Source organism: Bombina bombina, chromosome 6, assembly GCF_027579735.1.
Source record: "Bombina bombina isolate aBomBom1 chromosome 6, aBomBom1.pri, whole genome shotgun sequence".
Taxonomy (NCBI): domain Eukaryota; kingdom Metazoa; phylum Chordata; class Amphibia; order Anura; family Bombinatoridae; genus Bombina; species Bombina bombina.
In genome coordinates, this window is record NC_069504.1 from 590066678 (window position 1) to 590084532 (window position 17855).

Genomic DNA, 17855 nt, shown 5'->3' on the forward strand with positions numbered 1-17855 from the left:
AGCGTGTGTGAATGCGGCTTACTTCCGGGTAGCGGTAAAAAAGTAGATCCGGCCGTTCAATGACCCAAGCTCGGTAATAACAAAGTTGCGACAAGATCATAAGAGATTCAAGTGATAGGAGACCTGAAATAAGAATAGCTACAACAGAGTAGGTATGACTTCAATAATCAGGCAGTGAATGAATGTTACAGGTAGTCCTTAAATAGGGAGGAGACCACATAGGAGGGGTTAGAGTTAAAGGTATACCACATCTCCCCCCCTTCAAGGAAGCACCCCAGGGGATTCCAAGCTAGGTTTCTCAGGATAGCGGCGATGAAAATTTCGCAGAAGACGGGGAGTGCGAAGATCAGAATGAAGTTGCCAAGAGTTATCCTCTGAACCATAACCCTTCCATTTCACAAGGTACTCCAACCTCCGCCTATGGATCCTAGAATCCAACACAGCTTCGACTTCATACTCCTCTCGATCATCAATGAGTATCGGAGGTGGTCGAGACAAGGAGAGGGACTGAGGTGATGGAAGATATGGCTTCAGCAAAGAGACATGGAAAGAGGGGTGAATCTTAAAATCCTGAGGAAGCTCCAATCTCACAGCATTGAGGTTGATTATTTTAGACACCTTAAAAGGACCCAAGTATTGATTTGCAAGCTTTTTACTAGGAACGGAAACCTTAAGATTCTTTGTCGAGAGCAGAACTAAATCTCCAATTTGATAAGAAGGTCCAGCTGTGTGATGGGTATCATACAACCTTTTCTGATAATCTTTAGCTTCTGAAAGATGTTTTTTCAGGATGTCCAGCCTTTCTTGTAAAGTAGTCGCAAAATCCAATGCAGAGGGTGAGTTCACTTGTTGAGAGGATAAAGAGATGGTGGTAGGATGATATCCGTAAGTAACGAAGAATGGGGATAGTTTAGTTGATGAAGAAGTGGTATTGTTGTAACAGAACTCCGCCAAAGGTAAATAAGATGACCAATCATCCTGTAGATGAGTTATGTAGCAACGAAGATATTGCTCAAGGGTTTGGTTAAGTCGTTCCGTAAGACCATTTGTCTGGGGGTGAAATGCAGTCGAGTATCTTGAATCAATCTTGATTAGCTTGCATAAAGATCTCCAAAAATTAGAGGTAAACTGAGTACCACGGTCAGTTATAATAACTTTAGGCAGTCCATGTAAGCGAACTATGTTGTCTAGGAAAACGTGAGCTGTTGTGAAAGCTGTAGGGAGACCTTTTAGGGGAATGTAATGAGCCAGTCTTGTTAAATGGTCAATGACAACTAAGATAGTATTGTAATGGTGGGATTCAGGTAACTCAACAATAAAGTCCATTGATATGGTACTCCAGGGTTTGTCAGGAATAGGCAGAGAAGATAAAAGACCTGATGGTCTTTTGTGTACTAACTTATTTCTGGCGCAGGTATCACAATGTTTTACGTAATTTGTTATATAAGTATCCATGAGTGGCCACCAATAATTTCTCCTGGTTAGGTCAATAGTTTTAGAAATACCTGGATGACCCGCTAGTGTCGCATCATGGGTTTGTTTAAGAATGGAAGATCTCATTTGTTGGGGGATATAGAGTTTAGATTTATGGTAAAAAAGACCAGTATTGGAATCTTTCTGACAGTCTATTCCATGTGGTGGTTCATGCTTTAATTCTTTTAATACCTCTTCTTCTAAAGGTGTTAGTAAACCTATAATTTTTTCTTTTGGAATGATTTGGTTGATTTGATCTTGAGTGTTTTGATCATGTAGTCTAGAGAGAGCATCGGCTTTGGTATTCAAGTGTCCCGGTCTGTATGTTAAGAGAAAATTGAAACGATCAAAGCATATCGACCATCTTGCTTGTCATGCAGACAAGGTCTTACTTGTTTTTAGGAATTCAAGATTTTTATGATCTGTATAAATCTTAAAAGGCAGTTTGGAACCTTCTAATAAATGTCTCCAGTGATCTAGGGCACGTTTTATAGCTAGAAGTTCTTTATCTCCTATGCTATAGTTTTTCTCAGCGCTAGTCAACATTTTCGAATAGAAAGCAATAGGATGAATCTCAGTCTTGTTCTTATCTTGTTGTGATAATACTGCACCAATACCTGAGTCGGATGCATCGACTTCAAGGATAAATTCCAAATCAAAGTCTGGCATAGCTAGGATGGGTGCTGTTGTAAAATATTCTTTCAACTTGTTAAAAGCATGAGTTGCAGATTCTGTCCACTTAAATCTTTGTTTTTCACTAGTAAGTGCTGTTAATGGTTTAACGATTGAAGAGAAATTTTTAATAAACTTTCTATAAAAATTCGCAAAACCAATGAATCGTTGTACAGATTTTGTTGAAGTTGGAGTAGGCCAATTCAAAATTGCTGAAACCTTCTCCGGATCCATTTGTATTTTGTTGGGACTGATGATATAACCCAAGAATTTTATTTCTGTGACATGAAAAGAACATTTTTCCAGTTTAGCATATAATTTGTGTTCTTTTAAACGAGTTAGTACCCAACGTACATGCTTTTCATGTTCCTGTGGTGTTCTAGAATAAATTAGGATGTCATCTAGGTATATTATGACACAAACATCAATCAGGTCATGAAATATCTCGTTTATAAAAAACTGAAAAGTTGCTGGGGCATTACTCAGACCGAAAGGCATTACGTTATATTGAAAAAGGCCATATCTGGTTCTGAATGCCGTTTTCCATTCGTGACCTTCCTTGATTCTAATCAAATTATAAGCTCCCTTTAAATCTAATTTGGTGTAAATAGTTGCACCAGTTAGACGTTCCAAAAGTTCAGGTATTAAAGGTAAAGGGTACCTGTTTTTTATTGTGATGTTATTCAATGCCCGATAATCAATAATAGGTCTTATGGTACCATCCTTGTTTCTTACTAGAAACATTCCTGCAGCTGCAGGGGATGTGGAGTGTGAAATAAATCCCTTACGTAAATTTTCGTCTAGGTAATTTCTAATATATTGAAGTTCCTCTTGAGAGAGAGGATAGATCTTACCATGAGGGATTTTGGAACCAGGTATTATATCGATGGGGCAGTCAAATTCCCTATGGGGTGGAAGGTTTTCTGCCTCTTTTAAATTAAATACTTCTGCCAAATCCTGATAACACGAGGGTAAACCATTATCAAGTGACGCTATGGTTTGATGTGGGTAACAAGTGTTTGAGCAAAAGGCAGAATCTAATGTTACCTTATTTGAAACCCAATTTATGTTTGGGTTGTGTTTCTTCAACCAAGGGTACCCTAGGATGAGAGTATGCTGATGTATGGATATGAGATCGAAAGATAAATATTCAGTGTGTCCCTGAGATGATGTTACAAGCAGGGGAACAGTATGATGTGTAATAGGCCCTTGTTCTATGAATGAACCATCTATTAACTTAATGGACACAGGGTTTTGTTTGCAAATAACTGGTATTTTATTTTTATTTACATAGGTGGAATCAATATAATTGCCGGATGCTCTTGAATCAATTAATGCCTTGGTTTGGATATTTTTCTGGTCCCACTGTAAAGAAATGGACAAAGTCATGTGTGTATCATTTGCAATGCTGTAAATAAAGTCACTGGTTATTGCCTTACCATTCTTTTGTTTCTTTAACAAAGGACAAGTGGATACTGCATGTTCCTTTTGAGCACAGTATAAACAGAGATTTTCCAACCTCCTTCTAATTTTTTCCTCTGGTGGCAGAGGTCCTCTAAGAACTCCAATCTCCATAGGGGTAGCACTGCCATGAGCTCTATCATGACTTGTTGTGACTTGATAAGGTTTCCTCGATGGGTTATCATAAGAGGCCCTCTCTGCTCTCCTTTCTCTCAAACGTCGATCCAAAGAAGTGCTTAATTTGATAAGACCCTCAAGGGTATCTGGGATCTCAAGACGGGAAAGTTCATCTTTGAGTGATTCAGACAAACCCAGCCGATATTGATTCTTTAAACTGATTTCATTCCACTGAGAGTCCTCTGCCCACATCTGAAACTCAGTGGTATAATCTTCCACATTTCTCTTACCTTGTTTTAAAGACCTCAATCTCGTTTCAGCATTTATTTGAGTATTTGAGTCTTGATATAGACTAGTCAAAGCAGAAAAAAAATCCTGTAATGAATCTAGGATAGGGTTATTGTTTTCAAAAAACCTATTAGCCCAAGTCCTTGGTTCACCTTGTAAGAAAGATATTGTGGTACATACTTTAATCCGCTCAGTGTGATAAGTCTTAGGTCTAAGGGAAAATAATAAGTTACAGGCATTCTTAAATTCCCTGAACTCAGAACGTTTCCCTGAGAAAGGTTGTGGATAATTAATATGAGGTTCAGGTGGATCATGAGGCTTTTGTGAAACATAATCTTTAACTATTGTTTTAAGTGCAGCATTTTCAGTCTGCACTTCAGTCACTGCTCTTGCTAAATAATCAAGTTTGAGATAGACATTATTAAACTCCTTTTTTATTTCATTAGGATCCATAATGGTAAATATTTTGAATCAAAAAAGTTTTGATTGTCTTTGGGCCTGATTATTATGTGGTATATTGAGCTTTATAATTCAGAAAACAAGTATTTGTGCAATTGTTATAAAGGTTAGCCCTAAAATTAGAGCTTGTTGCTCTTTTTTGTACTAATCAGAAAACAACTTCTATGTATCCTGATTAGACAACATGAGACATTTAATATATGATGAATTTATGTATTAACTACAGACTTAGGTGTTAATAAAGATGAGGATTTATTAATAAGATATATATCATATGTTCAATATATATCTAAATGAGAGCCACAGATGGATTAGAGATACTGACACGGTCTAAATCAGTAATGATAGTAACAAAATGATCTCCTTTTACTTCACGCATTCACACACATCCTAAAATATTTACAAGTTCAGACACTCCGCAGACACACATTGTTTGTTTGTAATGGATATTGCAGATAATAGGATTTGCCCAATAATTCAGAATGTTGACAACAAACAAGCAGGTAAGAAGCTTAAAGGCTTTAGTTTTGTTCGTGTACGTTACCACCTTGAGGACTGTGAGTGTTCCGTTACCGCATTGGGAGATCCGTGTCTGGGACTGGCAGCGTGTGTGAATGCGGCTTACTTCCGGGTAGCGGTAAAAAAGTAGATCCGGCCGTTCAATGATCCAAGCTCGGTAATAACAAAGTTGCGACAAGATCATAAGAGATTCAAAGGAAGCAAAAGTAAATGTTGGAATGTTACTTTGCTCAGGATTCAAGTGATAGGAGACCTGAAATAAGAATAGCTACAACAGAGTAGGTATGACTTCAATAATCAGGCAGTGAATGAATGTTACAGGTAGTCCTTAAATAGGGAGGAGACCACATAGGAGGGGTTAGAGTTAAAGGTATACCACAGGTAGGGATTTGAATACACCGACCCCTGACCCGGGGAAGAGTATCCTGGACGTGGATAGATGATATTCTGTGATTCATAGTTGCTAGAAGTTATTGTAGAATAAATGGAGGGTGCAACATTTGTATACAATATATTCTGGCTTCACTGTGACTTATAGTTAGTTAATAGAAGTAACTGCAGGATTCAATGAGAGAAAAAATATAGCAATGTGGAATCTTCAGGCTTCAGAGTAATCTATTAAAAGATTGACACTTAGATGCAAACTAAGGTTTGTTGCAGGTTCACAGTACATAATATTATATAAAGCTGTATGTCAGAGTTTAAGCACAGCTGCACAGGTACTTAGACAAGCTGCAAGTTTAGGCATTAATTACTGTTTGTGCATTTAGATGCAAACTTGGTTTGTTGCAGGTTCACAGTATATAATATTATAAAGAGCTGTATGTCAGTAATTAGCAGAGCAGCACAGGTGAAAGTTAAGTTTAAGGCATCAATTAATGTTTGAACATATATTGGAGAATCACATGAAAGCTTTTAATTGAACACATAGATGCAGAGTTCAGAATATGTTAACATATTTGCAGCACGATATTTCAGCAATTACAACTTGTAGCAGAGAAATAGTTCTAAAGTTCTGAGTAAGATGCTGTTGTAATTAGAGAGTGATGATAACCAAAAGTATGCTTGATTTATAATAAAGTTCTGAGTTTGTTAAGTAGCAGTGTCCAGGAAACAGAAAATGGAATTATTTGGATACTTGCGATTTGATGATTTTAGGCATTGGAAAAGAAAATGCTGTAGGTTGAAATAGTTGGTAAATTCATACAGTAAACAGTCACAGACCTCTGTTGTTCAGTATCACAACTTCAATGTTAATGCAAAGCACATTAGACCTGAGAAGGCTTAAAAAGAGGCTGAGATAATCAGGTGCATGAATGATTAATCAGGCAGGCAAGCAAGCTGAATGTGAATACTGTCCAAATGCAGCAGTCAGAGAAGGAAGTCTTAAAGGGATAGTGACATTAGGCTGAGATATGTTACAGATCGCCCTCCTCAAAGGCGACCTCCGGGCGCCCAACACAATCCAAAAGGAGAGAGAACAAAAATGATATGGAGTACCGGTAGTAGGTGTATGGAGGTAGTGAGTCCAATCGGAAATCAAGAAAGGAGGGTTGGAAATCTCTTGAAAAAGTTGAATGACGAAGTAAAGGCCATGTAATTCAGGTATCAAAAGATCTTGACAATGATGAGAGCAAAACTTGAAGCCAACTTTTTTGTAGTCATCGTGAGAATGCATGAACGTAACATACAATGAGCTTCCTACCACAGAATCATCCTGAGGGTAGATAGGCGGATGTTCTTCATGATAGATGACCATGTACATAGCCAATGAAAAGGCAGCCAGTCCTAGAGAAATGAATAGGCTTTCCTCAGCTTCAGAAATAGAGATGCAGCATTCTGGATTGATAACCAGATTAAGCACCTTTGGGTCAGAGATTTGAGTATCCTCAGAATTAACCTCTTGGCTGAGGATTAGATATACTCCAAAAGAAAAAGCTATAGCCACATCTAACGCAATAGCAGGGCTTTCTTCAAAATAGGAGATAGAAGTGTAGAGTGCAAGATTTTTCCAGTTCTTGCCATCTTCTAATTCAATATGAAATGTCTCCTTACTGGATTCAGAATCAAAAGTGTTCTCACTAAGAACAGGTATATGAATGTCCACACCAGGGCAAGGTTCAGGAATACCCACATCTGGGCAAGGTTCAGTCATATCCTCAGTAGGATCAGGTGAAGGAATGCCCATGCCAGGGCAAGGTTCGGAAGTACCCACATCTGGGCAAGGTTCAGGAATATCCTCAATAGGATCAAGTGTAGGAATGCCCTCACCGGGGCAAGGTTCAACTATAGAGAAAGAAAAAGAACCCACTTTAGAGCCAGGAACCATACTCTCTTCTGAGCAGAGGGCAAGGCTTTCTTCAGGGTTCATAAACGAAGAATTAACAAGACCCACTTTAGAGCCAAGAACCATACTCGCTTCTGAGCAGAGGGCATGGCTATCTTCAGGGTCAAGTATTATTACACCCATTTCTGGGTTAAACAAAGGAAAACCCATACCAGGGTTAAAAACAGGAGAGTCCACCTTGATGTCAGGTTTAGTAGTATAATCATGGAAAACAGGAACAGGAATGGGCACTGGGGAATCTTCTTGAAGAACTTTTGTACAAGTTTCAGGTTCAAGAATGTCCACTTGCGAACTTGGTTCAAAGTTGTCCTCACAGGATTCAGTATCAGGAATTCCTGTACAGGAAACTGATGTAGTAGAAAATGTAGGTTGATGCAAAGTATCTCCCAAGGGAAACAATTTCTTAGATGCAGTAACAGAAGAATTTTGAGAAGGTGAAGTGTACTGAAATATGCCACACTCAGGAAGATGCGGAGGAATTGTGACACAAGATTCTGACTGAGAAGTTATCTAGAGTTCAGCAGGCATGCTTATTTGAGTTTGAATATCAGAGCTAAATTCTCCAGGGATTATCTCTGGTAAACTGAAAGGTTGTATATCTGGAACAGAATTATCTTTTGCTTCTAGCACAGGGTTTACAGGTATTGAGGCAGCATGAGAGGAATGCAAGAAATCAATAGTTGGAAACAGTTTTTGTAGTTGTTGTAGAGTCTGAGAAGAGATACCATTAGATGCTTTAAGAACAGACTGATAGTGACTATAGACATCATCCAGCTTGGTGTTGACAGTGTCAGGAGGCAAGAGAGGGTCTGGTACAACAGAAACTAAAACAGGGGAATCAGGCTGAGTTTCCTCTTTGCACTTCTGATTTTCTGTGGGCAGAAGGATTTTCTTCTTCTTCTTCTTTTTCTTAGAGAGCTTAGATTTCTTCCCAGTATGAGGCTTCTTAGGTTGCTGCCATTGTGGCTTGTCGTAAGTTTGAGAACAGAAATCTTCTTCATCACTGGATGCATAATTCTGATGTGATAAATCAGCATGGTAGTTGAGGGGACCTTTTCTCCAAACAGCAGTCTGTAAACCAGATGTCTTTTCTTGCAGCTCTGAATCTGTCCAATCCAACAAATCCATGGTAATATCAGAAATAGGAAGATCAGTATTTCCATGAGAGGTTTCATGATGGGAGCTGTCTGTATCTTCCATATTATAAATATAACAACCAAGGATGTCATTATAGCCAATAGGTTGAGGTTTTGTCTGAGTTTGTGGTGAATTAAAGTTGCGCTCATACCAGTCTAATGCCAGTTCAGCTGGATCTGTGAAGTCATCCTCCATGTTGACATATTCAGACTCAGAATCAGTATCACCAGGATAGGAAATACAAACAGGAGGAGTAGATGGTTTTCTGGAACAGTAGTCATGTCTCTTTAAATCTTTAAAGGTGTGAATTTTTTCTGCTGAATCTATGAATGCATACTCTTCAGTTACATAGTCAGACTCAGAATCAGTTTCACCAAAATGGAAATCACGAACATGAGGAACAGATGAAATTCTAGAATAGTGGTTCTGTCTCTTTAAATCTTTGAAAGCCTGAATTTTTTCTGCTGAAGCTATGGTTAAATCCTCTTCATTTTCATAGTCAGATTCAGGATCAGTTTCACCAAAATTTTAACCACGAACATGAGTAGAGGATTGTCTAGAATGGGAGTACTGTGTCTTTACATTTTTTAAAGTTTGAAAATCTTCTGTTTTTCCTTTAGGGATTGCTTGGGTCTCAGTTATGTTGTAATTTTTTATTTTCCTTTGAGGGTCGGTGCATCCACTACCACTGCGGATCCCTTTTTTGGGCATTAACATTCTGTCAGTCATACTTCTACAATAGTCTTGATGACAACTGAACCATACAAAAGGTGCCCCAAAAATTGTCATCATATTTCTTTAGTGGCTTTATTTGCCCAACTGTGTCCCAATCAAATTGCTGCTAATTAGGGATAGCCTACCATTTGCCTTTTACAGGAGTTTAAAGAAGTTTTGACTCTAGATACTATAATAGTGGTACTTGTATGAGGTGCCAGCATTATTGCCCAGATTAATTTATCACAGCTTGGTCACCACAGCAATAAACTCTAACCATGATTGGCTCAACCCCCAGGCTGCAATATCATCTTACTGCAGACTGCACCATTCAATAAACTCAAACCACAGTTGACTCAGCACCCAAGATTAAATTATTCCTAATCATTACCCAGCCCCACTAAAATAAACTGTAACCATGGCTCATGGGGAATCTGATCCTATCCATGACCCTTCACTTCTACTCATTTGCACTCAATTAAATCCAGAGAACCCTCCTGTGCAATCCCCCAAACAATAAACCTTTTATAGCCTAACTTTAAACCTCACAGCGATTTTTGTGTTAGAATCCCATTAATATTTTTAACCCCCTTAAATGCATAAATCATTCCTGCACAATTTTTAAGATTAATATTAAACACTAATTACTTGTACTTCAAAGATTATGCCCCCTTACGTGTAATCTTCCATAATTTTAAACCCCTCCATCAATAACCCCTACTTTACAAACCATCCTCAATACCAAAGCCATCAAAATAAAAAATACAAAAAAATACTACTTTAAAAAACTAACTATCCAGAATTAGACATGTGCATGGCGAAAAAATTCAGTTCGGATTTTTTCGAATTTCGGTTCGGAGCAATTCGAATTTGGAAAAATTTGAATCAATTCGGTTCGGATTTGTTTTGGATTCATTCGGATTCGAATAAATTCGGTTCAGATTTGTTTCGGATTCGGTTGGATTCGGTTCGATTTGGTTCGATTCGGTTCGGTTCGGAAATTCGGAATTTCGGTAAGTGTTAGGTGGGATATTAGACTAGTATTATCATATTATCTACTAAATTCGGCTGAATTCGGTTCGATTCGGTTCGGTTCGGAATTAGGTGGGATTAGACTTATACTGTACAATACTAGTGTAATCCATGGCCATCCGAATTTACCGAATAAATCCGAAGTAATTCGGATTTATTTGGTAAATTCGGCAGTATTTTAATTCGGAAATTCGGTTCGATCCGAATCGCCAAATTTTCCGAATTTCCGAATCGATCCGAAACGAATCACACATATCTATACAGAATATGGTCCATCTGAATAATATTAAGGCTGGTTCAAGGTCTTTATGACAGATGATGGCAGCCAAAGCAAAATAAATTACTATGGTGTAGGACTCCCATAGAAACTAATAACCGTTTCTGTTGCTTGGAAAGATGCATCTACATGGCTATACAACTCAAATTGTATTGTCAAGGCTGTCTCTATTAAAGGGACACTGAACCCAAATTTTTTTCTTTCATGATTCAGATAGAGCATGCAATTTTAAGCAATTTTCTAATTTACTCCTATTATCAATTTTTCTTTGTTCTCTTGCTATCTTTATTTGAAAAAGAAGGCATCTAAGCTAAGGAGCCAGCAAATCATTTGTTCAGAACCATGGACAGCAAGGACAACCCAGTTTGTTCACCAAAAATGGGCCGGCATGTAAACTTACATTCTTGCTTTTCAAATAGACATACCAATAGAATGAAGAAAAATTGATAATGGGAGTAAATTAGAAAGTTGTTTAAAATTGCATGCTCTATCTGAATCTCAAAAGAAAAAATTTGGGTTCAGTGTCCCTTTAAGTGAATTTCTTGCTACAATGTGCTGGATTGTGATCTGGCTATATGATAGATTATGTTGTATATTTATATAAAGGTGCTTAATATATATTTGCTCATTAGGTAAAGTTTACAGTAATTACAATTTTTAAGTTTATTTTTTGGTTTTATTTTTTAAACAAAAAAAAATTCTGAAGAGACTAAAGAAACTTTTTTTAATAGACCAACTTATTTGTATGGGATTATAATGATCATGTATTGAGAGTGATAGGGGAAGGAGGGGGAGGAGGAAAAGTCAGTGGTTTTGTCTCTTCTGTTTCTCTAATGTAACATAGGGGAAATCCTGTTTCTATACAATATTATGAACTGATATGTTCTATTAATAGCTTTCTTCATCTCTCTTTTGTTCTTGTTTTCCTTTGTTGATGTTATTGTTTCTTAAGTATAGATAAATGTATCTACTGTATGTATGTAAGGAAAAATGCAATACAAAGTATGTAAAATGTAACAGTTAAAAAATAATGAAAAAATAAATCACTTTCTAGATTTCAATAGCATAATAATATAATTATGTTAACATTTCATTTGTAGTTTTAAAGGGATATGATACCTACATTTTTCAGTCATGATTTAGATAGAGAATGCAATTTTAAGCAACTTTCTAATTAACTCCTATTATCAATTTTACTTTGTTTGCTTGGTATCTTTATTAGAACAAGCAGGAATGTAAGCTTAGGAACCAGCCCATTTTTGGTTCACCGCCCTGGGAAATGCTTGCTGATTGATGGCTACATCACTAGCTTAAAAACCTGATACTGTGTTAGACCAACGCCTAGATTTAGAGTTTTGCGGCCAAAGGGGTGCGTTAGCTAAGCGTGTATTTCCCCCCCCCCCCCGCACCTTTTAAATACCGCTGGTATTTAGAGTTCACAGAAGGGCTGCGTTAGGCTCCAAAAAGGGAGCGTAGAGCATAATTTACCGCCACTGCAACTCTAAATACCAGCGGTGCTTACGGACGCGGCGAGCTTCAAAAACGTGCTCGTGCACGATTCCCCCTCCATAGGAAACAACGGGCAGTTTGGGCTGAAAAAAAACCTAACACCTGCAAAAAAGCAGCGTTCAGCTCCTAACGCAGCCCCATTGTTTCCTATGGGAAAACACTTCCTATGTCTACACCTAACACCCTAACATGTACCCTGAGTCTAAACACCCCTAACCTTACACTTATTAACCCCTAATCTGCCGCCCCCGCTATCGCTGACCCCTGCATATTATTTTTAACCCCTAATCTGCCGCTCCATACACCGCCGCAACCTATGTACCCCTAATCTGCTGCCCCTAACCCCCGCCGACCCCTATATTATATTTATTACCCCCTAATCTGCCCCCCCTAAATGTCGCCGCTACCTACCTACAATTATTAACCCCTAATCTACCGACCGGACCTCACCGCTACTATAATAAAGTTATGAACCCCTAATCCGCCTCACTCCCGCTTTAAAAACCCTATAATAAATAGTATTAACCCCTAATCTGCCCTCCCTAACATCGCCGACACCTAACTTCAAGTATAAACCCCTAATCTGCCGACCAGACCTCGCCGCTACTCTAAGAAATGTATTAACCCCTAAAGCTAAGTCTAACACTAACACCCCCCTAAGATAAATATAATTTAAATCTAACAAAATAAAATGAATCTTATTAAATAAATTATTCCTATTTAAATCTAAATACTTACCTGTAAAATAAACCCTAATATAGCTACAATATAAATAATAATTATATTGTAGCTATTTTAGGATTAATATCTATTTTACAGACAACTTTGTATTTATTTTAACCAGGTACAATAGCTATTAAATAGTTAATAACTATTTAATAGCTACCTAGATAAAATAATTACAAAATTACCTGTAAAATAAATCCTAACCTAAGTTACAATTAAACCTAACACTACACTATCAATAAATAAATTAAATAAACTATCTACAATTATCTACAATTATATCAACTAAACTAAATTACAAAAAAAACAAAACACTAAATTACAAAAAATAAAAAAAGATTACAAGAATTTTAAACTAATTACACCTACTCTAAGCCCCCTAAAAAAATAACAAAGCCCCCAAAATAAAAAAATGCCCTACCCTATTCTAAAATAAAAATTGTAAAGCTCTTTTACCTTACCAGCCCTTAAAAGGGCCTTTTGCGGGGCATGCCCCAAAGAATTCTGCTCTTTTGCCTGTAAAAAAACCCATACAATATGCCCCCCCACATTACAACCCACCACCCACATACCCCTAATCTAACCCAAACCCCCCTTAAATAAACCTAACACTAAGCCCCTGAAGATCTTCCTACCTTGTCTTCACCACGCCGGGTATCACCGATCCGTCCAGAAGAGGGTCCGAAGTCTTCCTCCTATCCGGCAATAAGAGCTCCTCCAGAGGGTCCAAAGTCTTCACCCAATCTGGGCAGAAGAGGACATCCGCACCGGCAGACATCTTCATCCAAGCAGCATCTTCTATCTTCTTCCATCCGGCGCGGAGCGGGACCATCTTCAAGCAGCCGACACAGAGCCATCCTTCTTCACCAACGGACTAACGATGAATGAAGGTTCCTTTAAGGGACATCATCCAAGATGGCGTCCCTTGAATTCCGATTGGCTGATAGTATCCAATCAGCCAATAGAATGCAAGCTCAATCTGATTGGCTGATCCAATCAGCCAATCGGATTGAACTTGAATCTGATTGGCTGATTCAATCAGTCAATCAGATTTTTCCTAGCTTAATTCTGATTGGCTGATAGAATCCTATCAGCCAATCGGAATTCGAGGGACGCCATCTTGGATGACGTCCCTTAAAGGAACCTTCATTCGTCGTTAGTCCGTTGGTGAAGAAGGATGGCTCCGCGTCGGCTGCTTGAAGATGGTCCCGCTCCGCGCCGGATGGAAGAAGATAGAAGATGCCGCTTGGATGAAGAATTCTGCCGGTGCGGATGTCCTCTTCTGCCTGGATAGGATGAAGACTTTGGACCCTCTGGAGGAGCTCTTATTGCCGGATAGGAGGAAGACTTCGAACCCTCTTCTGGACGGATCGGTGATACCCGGCGTGGTGAAGACAAGGTAGGAAGATCTTCAGGGGCTTAGTGTTAGGTTTATTTAAGGGGGGTTTGGGTTAGATTAGGGGTATGTGGGTGGTGGGTTGTAATGTTGGGGGGGTATTGTATGTTTTTTTTACAGGCAAAAGAGCAGAATTCTTTGGGGCATGCCCCGCAAAAGGCCCTTTTAAGGGCTGGTAAGGAAAAAGAGCTTTACAATTTTTATTTTAGAATAGGGTAGGGCATTTTTTTATTTTGGGGGGATTTGTTATTTTTTTAGGGGGCTTAGAGTAGGTGTAATTAGTTTAAAATTCTTGTAATCTTTTTTTATTTTTTGTAATTTAGTGTTTGTTTTATTTTGTAATTTAGTGGGGTTTTTTTGTAATTTAGTTTAGTTGATATAATTGTAGATAATTGTAGATAGTTTATTTAATTTATTTATTGATAGTGTAGTGTTAGGTTTAATTGTAACTTAGGTTAGGATTTATTTTACAGGTAATTTTGTAATTATTTTATCTAGGTAGCTATTAAATAGTTATTAACTATTTAATAGCTATTGTACCTGGTTAAAATAAATACAAAGTTGTCTATAAAATAGATATTAATCCTAAAATAGCTACAATATAATTATTATTTATATTGTAGCTATATTAGGGTTTATTTTACAGGTAAGTATTTAGCTTTAAATAGGAATAATTTATTTAATAAGATTTATTTTATTTCGTTAGATTTAAATTATATTTAATTTAGGGGGGTGTTAGTGTTAGGGTTAGACTTAGCTTTAGGGGTTAATACATTTATTAGAGTAGCGGCGAGGTCTTGTCGGCAAATTAGGGGTTAATACTTGAAGTTAGGTGTCGGCTATGTTAGGGAGGGCAGATTAGGGGTTAATACTATTTATTATAGGGTTTTGAGGCAGGAGTGAGCCGGATTAGGGGTTAATAACTTTATTATAGTAGCGGTGAGGTCCGGTCGACAGATTAGGGGTTAATAATTGTAGGTAGGTAGCAGCAACGTTGGGGGGGCAGATTAGGGGTTAATAAATATTATGTAGGGGTCAGCGATGTTAGGGGCAGCAGATTAGGGGTACATAGGGATAATGTAAGTGGCGGCGGTGTGCGGTCGGTAGATTAGGGGTTAAAAAAAATTTAATAGAGTGGTGGTGAAGTTGGGGGCCTCGGTTTAGGGGTGCATAGGTAGTTTATGGGTGTTAGTGTACTTTAGAGCACAGTAGTTAAGAGCTTTATGAACCGGCGTTAACCCAGAAACTCTTAACTCCTGGCTTTTCTCTGCGCCTGGAGTCTTGTCGTTAGATTTCTAACGCTCACTTCAGCCAAGACTCTAAATACCGACATTAGAAAGATCCCATTGAAAAGATAGGATACGCAATTAGCGTAAGGGGATCTGCGGTATGGAAAAGTCGCGGCTGGAAAGTGAGCGTTAGACCCTTTCATGACTGACTCTAAATACCAGCGGGCGTTAAAAACCAGCATTAGGACCCCCTAACGCTGGTTTGGACGGCTAACGCAGAACTCTAAATCTAGGCGCAAGTGTGTTCAAGCGATGTGAGTAATTCATAGTTTAAATTCCAATGTTCTTCACACGTTATTTTTTATTTACAAAAATATATATATCTATATATATATACCTGTTTGGTAATGGATGCCATTGAAGAGAGGCATGTAAATACAAATCCCCTTTTCAGACAGTATTGTGAAGGGTGATTCCGCTACATTGATGACTTGTACATCGTGTGGCGGGGCCCCCGGATAAACTGACAGAACTTAAAACAGATATAGAAAATGCTATTCCCTTTTTGAGGTTTAGTAGCAAATTGGATAAAAATAAGGTGGACTTTCTGGACACCACGGTTCTCAAAAACAATGGCAGGTTAATAACAGATTTGTTTGTTAAACCCACAGACAGGAATACCCTACTACATAGAAGTAGTTTTCATCCGCCCAGAGTCTTCCAGAGTGTGCCCAAATCACAATTACTCAGAGTAGATAGAATAGTGACAGATCCTGACACTAAGGAAGCTAGATATAGAGATATGAAGGAGAAATTTGTCAGCAGAGGCTATAGCCCACAGGAGCTAGAGAAAGTTGAGGAGTCGTTAAATACCCCTATCAGAAGTGAAATGATAAACCCAAACAGATTAAATTTTGTAAGTTCCTATAACACAATGAGCAGGAAAGTGTTTTATATTATTAAAAGAAACTGGTTTCTGTTAAAAGAAGCCTGTCCAGAGATCAAGGAGTTCTAGGAGTACACCAGAGCCTCATACAGCAGAGGCAATACTATAGGTAAAAAGTTGGTCCTTGCCACACCCACAACCAACATCCAGAGCAAAACATTTTTTGGAACCCCTAAGAATGGCACATTTCCATGTTTGAGTGGTGCCCAATGTAACAACATTATTAAGGGTGATGTTATCTCCCACCTATATACAGGGAAAAAATATTTCATCAAGGGTTATTACACATGCAGTTCGACTTATGTTGTGTATGCACTAAAGTGTCCATGTGGGCTTTTATACATAGGCGAGACGACCCAAAGAAAAAGAGATTGCATTTGCCAACATAAGTCGACCATACGCAGTGATACAATGGTACACCTCCAAGTACCAGCACACTTTGCAGAAATGGGACATCAGGCTAACCAATTAAGGTATCTTGTTATAGATAGTGCCCCCAAAAAACCAAGAACAGGGGACAGAGATAGGGATTTACTCAATAGGGAAGCCAAGTGGATTTGGCGTTTAAACAGTATGTTTCCCAAAGGGCTCAATAGGGAAATTGATCTTCTTCCATTGATTTGAAATTCATAACCTGTGAAAGTGTACTCATTAGTATATTTAAAATGGTGGGTAATTTGCTGCATCTGTTTTTAATCAGGGAACCTAATACACACATAATGAATATAGGGTTAATGTTAAAAAAGTTTTTTTCTTTTCCTTGTAAAATGTGCTGTGATGATGTCATTTTTGTTAACCCCTCCCATTTGTGATTATTGGTTACCTGTTTTATTGTAAGGTCTATAAAAGATGTGTTTTTTGCATTTGTAATTAGCTTGAGAAAGTGGCTGGAGCCCCGAAACGTAAAACACGGAAGGGAACTGCACTCTCATACCGGACCAGGTACACATCCCATGACCCTGCAACATGCTCAGCCCTGGGTGCCACTGGCACTCACAGGAAGCTGTGCTGTCCCCAGAGCCACAAGCAGTTAACCCCAGACAGGTCTGGGTGCAAGAACCATAGGGAAAATTACAAAACAAATTAATACAACACACAGAGAAAACCCAGCACTCACTTACAAGCTCTCAGCTAAGATTTAAAAGCAAAAATGGAAAGGTTAGTCACCGCATCTGGCCAAATGGGACAAGCTCAGGTACCACGTCAAAGTCCTTTCCAATACCTGAGACCCTAAAACAGCCACACAATGCAAGCTTTCAAATCCAAACAAACTGAAAACAAGGGAAGAGTGCACAGGAATATGTAACCACCCTAGACATATACAAAACACGGAAGGGAACTGCACTCTCATACCGGACCGGGTACACATCCCATGACCCTGCAACATGCTCAGCCCTGGGTGCCACTGGCACTCACAGGAAGCTGTGCTGTCCCAAGAGCCACAAGCAGTTAACCCCAGACAGGTCTGGGTGCAAGAACCATAGGGAAAATTACAAAACAAATTAATACAACACACAGAGAAAACCCAGCACTCACTTACAAGCTCTCAGCTA